At 36.4% G+C, this 6,663-nt stretch overlaps 1 pseudogene; it reads right to left on the bottom strand.

Annotated features, from left to right (window-relative positions):
- Positions 1 to 3,822: 3,822 nt before the first annotated feature.
- LOC137965438 (antimicrobial ginkbilobin-2-like protein) lies at positions 3,823 to 6,210 on the bottom strand (annotated as a pseudogene).
- Between the last annotated feature and the right edge of the window lie 453 nt (positions 6,211 to 6,663).

Raw genomic sequence — 6,663 nt, 5'->3', positions numbered from 1 at the left:
TTCCGGTTCCGGTTTTGATTGGAACAAGTTGTCTGACTTATTCGATCTCTTATAAGGTTCCGTCGGATCCGTTTACAGTAATCTTTGCTGCTCGTCCGGATTAAGTGTGACCGACCTCAGAGATCTTTTGCCTATCCATCTTCACTGCAAGCTGCAGAGGCTAGGTTTGTCCCGAGAAGCCATGGGAGTTCTCTCTTAGTGGAGAAAGAAAGAATAGCCCGACGTAAATTTGAAACAAACCACAGTTGCAAAGCCGGCAGGGGGAAACTCTGTTTCCTGCCGAAGCGACCGTCTTCGCTCCGGAGTTACCATCGCCAGATAATGCCCTGTTTCAAACGATTTTTCTTCTGGTTATTCTTAGAAGATAACATTATAAATGATCTAAGAATATTTGGGTTCATAAACCAACTGTGTGAGCATATATAAAAATTGTTATTTAGTATGGTCGATACAACCAATATCGTTCTCCTCAAACTATTTATACACATAGGCTACAACTACAGGTTATGTTTTGTACAGAATTGCTATTCTCATGTGTTCTATTAACTTGAACTCAATTTAATTAATCGCTGGATGTATGATACTGAGATCAGAATTGATTACTGGATACTAAAAATCAATTACCATTTATGGATAAAGCTCGGAACCCATTTGTGTATACATATATATATATATATATATATATATATATATATCAGACTTGCCCTCTTATCGAATCAGTGTATTTGGAAATGAACTAAAATTTAGTTGACCAGGCCTAGTGTCCTACGCGAGACAGAGAAAGGGGGTAAGCCCTAAGGGTGGGCACGGGTTAGGTCAGGGTCGGGTTTACTACCCCCAGAAACCTGAATCTAAAAAAACTCAAATTAGTAAACCCAACCCCGACTCAATCATCGTCCTTGTTATCCTATCCCTGTAAACCCGATTTAAACCTGACCTGTCTTCGTTCCATTCTTGTAAACCTGACTTATTTTAACTCCCTTATATATATATATATATATATATATATATATATATATATATATCTATTTTATCTCTGAATCAGCTCAGGTTGGATTTGGGCAAACCCATCCCTGATTCGAAACCTCTCAATAAGCCTCCTTCACCGAGGGGGAAGGAAGTCTCAATCATGTTGGGAAGAGGCTTTAGGTATAGTATGGACTGGGCAGATCCAGCTGGATTGCCCGGCTCAGAAGAACACATTCCGGTCTTTACTCTTTAGTTTATACTCTAGGTTAGGGGTGGTTTCAAACCGAGTCCACTCAGTTTGATTTGGTATCCCTAGATATTGAGCCGAGTTCAAGATCCGGGATCGGCTTGTTTAAATTAACGAGCCGAGCTCGACCGAATCCAGGTTCGGTTTGACAGCTCGCGAGCCGACTTATTAATTTAACGAGCGACATAGGATTCAGGGGATTTGGGGGAGTGGGGAGTCGGGATTCTCGGGATCGAGAAGACAGTCACGTCACGGGACTTCCATTTCGTCTCTGCCATTGCAACACAATTTTCTCGCAGAAATCGTGGATTAGCCTCTTTGATTTACAAGGAATGGTTCAGGTAAATTTTTGCCACTCTTTCTTTATTTCATTATCTGGGATTGAAATGTTGTATAAGAAGCACAAGCAGAGGCCAATTGACATCATTCCCATATCAAGCAGAAGAAAATCTTCAACCACACTCATCTAGACTGCAACAGAAAACCAATCCTGCCAATTGTTTGCATATTGCTCTGATTACTCTTTTTTGACCTATGTACCAGTGGGGAAGAAGAAGGGCAAGGCCAGTACGATGAAGAACGAAGAAACAGACATAACAGAATGGAAGGATTCCAAAGGGGATAAACTAAATTCCTTAAATGACATCAATCGACAAACGGCGCCACCCACACTTGTCTTGGTTCTTCTCGAATTCGTAGATTTGACAGTGTCACATACTAACCCCAAATTGTGTCTATCAGATCTTGCCACAGAAGAAAAAAGAAGCTATTGACCATGGAAGAGCACAAGTGGCTGTAACTTCATGATTTTCGCTCTCGAAAAAGGGAAAAATACACGAAATTGCTACTTCGAAGACATTTCGCTCAGCAACTGTGAGTTTGTCGAAATGATGGTGTTCGACAGTTGCTTCATACTTGAGTTCTTCCTCAAGTTTAATGAGTTTAGGGTTCGATCCTGACCCAATTTGTGACAGAGGTGTCAGAGTGGTTCCGTCCACTCTTGTTAGAGTTTGTGGTCTGAGTTAGATACTTGACTTTCCACACTTTAAACGACTAGTCTTTTCGGGTTGTATTGGCTAGGTATCTGACTTAGAACTTCGTAGTTAAGCGAACCTGGGCCAGAGTAATTTTAAGATGGGTGACCTCCTAGGAAGTACTTTTGCCTAGGATTTTCACAAGAGGTTGGTGTGGGATATAGTCGGCCATGATTTGATTTTTGTGGAAAAGCAGCTTAGAAAAATTTTAAAACTTGTATGGAACAATCAAGAAACAAACATTAAAGCATTTAGAAAGCCACAAGAGTAGTTGGAACAAGAAAACAATTTTATAGATTACATTACAATAATTTAAAGAAATAATACTTGTTGACAATATTTTATGAAATAAAACTTAAAAATAATTAGATAGAATATTAAATGTATTCTTCTAACATGAAGTAAAAATTTATAATAAATTCCCATATAAATTTTAAGTTTTGAAGTTTAGAAAGTTTTCAATAAAATATATGAGAGATTTTATTATGATTTTAAAAGAGAATTTCAAAATGACTTTCCCACTCCCATAAAGAGTTTTCGATGACTAATAATAAAAAATCATAGTCACATTTAATGTTATAATACTTTTAGCATGAGGCAATTTTCATAGCAATTTTGTGTTTGACAATTTATTTGTTTAAAAATTTATCAATAAGTATAGTAATATATTAGATTGATTATTATTTTTATTTATTTCCCAAGAAGAGGCAATAAGAGGTCCATTTAACTTTCCTAAGAAAATTTTAAAATATTTCTTATAATTTTCTCGTAAGTCTCTAATAGTAATAGGACTTTATTTAAAGGGTTTTTTTTTTGGAAATATGTATCCTAGGAAAAACATTTCTAGTTTTTCCTACAATATAAATTTTCAACCAGGATCACTAAGGAGGTCATAGTAAATTTATGGCCAAATTAAAAAATTAAAAAATAATCTAGACAACATTTGGGGTAAAGAAGATTAATATTGGTGGGTTTTAATATATTATTGAGATTCAATCCCGAACCTCCCCTATCATTTTTTTTAAATGTATGCATAATTTTATCGATAATTTATTTGACATATATTTTATGTAGAGTATTAAATGAATGTTAACCTCGAACTCGGTTAAAATTATTAAGCTCGAGGCTAGGTTGGGTCGAGCTCGAGTTCAAAATCTTTAAATCAAGCTCAGCTCGAATATAGGAAGGTTCAGACTTAGCTGGAATTGATATCACCCTTATGCCTAATTTTATGTAGAGGTCATGCCCAATTTTATGTAAAATATATGCATAATTTTATATACAATTTATTTTACATATATGTTTTGAAAAGTTTTAAATGTATGTTGGAGTTCGAACTTGAGACATGTAATTTTTGAAAAGTTTTAAATAAATGTTCAAGCTCGATCTTGGCTTGATCTCGGTTAAAATTATTAGGCTCGAGCTTAACAACAATTTTAGGCTTGAGGCAAGGCTCGGCTCGAGCACAAATTCGAAATATTTAAATCAAGCTCGGCTCAAAGCCACCACTACTTAAGAGCTTCACGAGGGGGGCGTCGGTAAAGGAGGAGACGGGGTAAGAGGCGCCTCCGGCTATGACGCTTGAAAGAAAGGATAGACTTCGTACCTCAACTGACAACTCAAACCTAAAACTCTGGCACCCAGCTTCTTATCACAGAACGTCAGGATTCGGCTGACTGCTATTTGTAGGCACATTCTGCAATCATCTTTGGACAAATCTCTGGTACATTGAATAAGCCCATAAATCCTCTGAAAATCATTAAAACCAACTTCGTCGCTCGCAAAGTGAGAGGGAATGTAAAGTACTTGTTTGTGTTAGTGTGCGTAATGGAAAGTGCAGTGTAAAGTACTTGTTTGTGTTAGTGTGCACAATGGAAAGTGTGGTGTAAAGTGCAGACAAATTATTTATTAAATAAAATATTTTGATATATCTGACTTTCAGAAAATAAATATTAGTTAATAAATAAAATATATTAAATATAACAATAAATAAATGTTTACTTTTATATTATTAAAATTATAATTTTATAATATCTAAATATGAAATAATTATACAAACATCGTACTACACAGTGTACTATACAAACATCGTAATAATAAAAATAAAAATAATAAAAATATAACTCAATCACTTATTTAATATAAAAAAATTACAATTGTATATACAAAAATACAACACACAAAATATTTGTCAAATTAGGGTGGGGAAACAGGGTGGATCTAGTTTTTGTTTTGTCAAATTAGAAGTAGGGGGTTTAAGGTTAAGGGTTCGAGGTAAAGTTGAGTTCTTAAAAATATGGCTCGAGGTTAGGTCGAGTGTTTAGAAACTCCACTTGATTAAAAAAATTTTAAATTATTTTACAAGGAACGAAAGAAAATAAAAAAAAATTATTAGTTTTAATTATACTTTATAATTAAAAAATAAATTTGGGAAGTAATTAAATACTAAGTATTGCATAATGAAAATGTCCAAAATATCAATATATAATCAAAAACAGAAAAACGAGATTATAAAAAAAGTAAAACAAAACATAAATAATAACAATGGTTATTTAAAATAAAATAATAATAATAATAACTATTTACTGTAGCTCGTCTTCCTCGCTCAACGAGTGGAACGAATAACAGTAACGGAGGTTGCAGAGGGGAGAGAAATCGTTGGTGCAGGGGACGGCGAGAGGAAAAGAGTTGAGTGCCAGCGAGAGGAAGGCAGAGGGGGCGACTGAAATCGTCGAAGGTCCCAAGCGCGAGAGGAGTCAGAGAGGGGAGAGAACTCCCCGAAGGTCGTCGGTGATGGGGACGGCGAGAGGAAGGGACTCGAACGCCGGAGACAGGTCGCACAGATGGCGATTGAAATTGCATAAGGTAGATCGCGAGCGAGAGAGAAAGTTTTTTTCTTCGAAACCTTCGTTCAACAGAGCCCTCCCGAGCCTGAGCCCGAGCCCAATGTAATTGAGAGAGGGAAAGTGAATTCAGAGCTCGACCCCTCTGAATCCACTTTCCCTCCCATTATGCCTAAAACGAGGGAAAGTGATATACAATTATATTTTACTTTCCCCTTCCACTTATGTTGCGAATTAACAACTTTTGGCATGTTTTGCCTAGTGTAAATGAAATACATTTCACTTATCCAAAGAAGAAAAGAAGTCTCAGTCCGAGTAACGCAAGAAACACAACTCGTACCAAATTGCAGCACCTTTGCTGCAAGGGCATCTTTGCATCACGACTTGGCTTGCTTCGTTCACACAAGCTTCACAGGAGGTAGAGCTAATGTCGCCTCTGCAGAGCACAAGGCTTTGGATTCTATCTGGGGACCTCGTCTTGTAAACCCACTTTACACCAATTATCTTCTGCCCTTTTGGAAGATCACATAGCTCCCATGTATCATTTTTTTAATGGCTATAATTTCAGCATCCATAGCCTTTCTCCATTTTAGTTATTTGACAGCCACTTCAAAAATGGTAGAATCACAATCTGAAAACAGAGAAAAATGTGTAAGTAAATCGTCACCTTGGTCAACTCCAGTTACTTCATAATAAGTCATCCATGCTGGTCTTCTTCGAACACGTTGAGGCCGTTGTGATTCAGCTGCAAGTGGGCTTTGATCGGATAAAACATTTTGAGTGACTTCCTCTTTTTGCTCATTCTCCATATGTTTTTGCCCTTCTCATCATCATCAAAGTTTGTTGGAATACTTTCTTTAACACCATTTTGATTCCATGACCAGGTGTTTTTTTCATCAAATACCACATCACGGCTGATGGCAATTTTCATGGTGCTAGGATTGTACAGTTTATAGGCTTTTGACTTATCACTAACACCAAGAAATGTACATTTTTCTCCATTGTTATCTAGTTTCCTTCTCTTCTCATATGAAATATGGGCATAGGCAATACACCCAAAAATCCAGAAATAATCTACAACAGGCTTCCTTCCGTTCCATGCTTCCTCTGGTGTCATATTGTGAACAACAAGTGTGAGACTTCTGTTTAATATATGGATACTCCAATTAACTGCTTCAGGCCATAAACTTTTTGGAATGCCACTTGTAGTTAAAAGGCTTCGCACCATACTCATAATAGTACGATTCTTCCTCTCACATACACCATTTTGTTGGGGTGTATAAGCTACTGTAAGTTGTCTCCTGATTCCATGGTTCTCACAAAGTTTTTCAAATGCATGTGAGTTATATTCTCCACTACGATCCGTGCGAAGAACTTTTATTGGGTTGCCAACTTCTTTTTCAACTAGAGCTTTATAACTTTTAAAAGCTACAAAAGCTTCAGATTTTTCTTGCAAAAAATAAACTCATATCTTACGACTATAATCATCAATGAAAGTAACGACATATCTTTTACCTCCATTAGAATGTGGTGTTATCGGCCTACAAATGTCGAAATGAACAAGCTCCAA

Source organism: Aristolochia californica, unplaced genomic scaffold (genome assembly GCF_029961685.1).
Source record: "Aristolochia californica isolate CCGP_79_NKW_82.1479 unplaced genomic scaffold, dmAriCali1.0.hap1 SCAF_5, whole genome shotgun sequence".
NCBI classification, from domain to species: Eukaryota; Viridiplantae; Streptophyta; class Magnoliopsida; order Piperales; family Aristolochiaceae; genus Aristolochia; species Aristolochia californica.
Note: the sequence above shows the minus strand (reverse complement) of the source record. Positions and strands in the feature narration are given on the sequence as shown.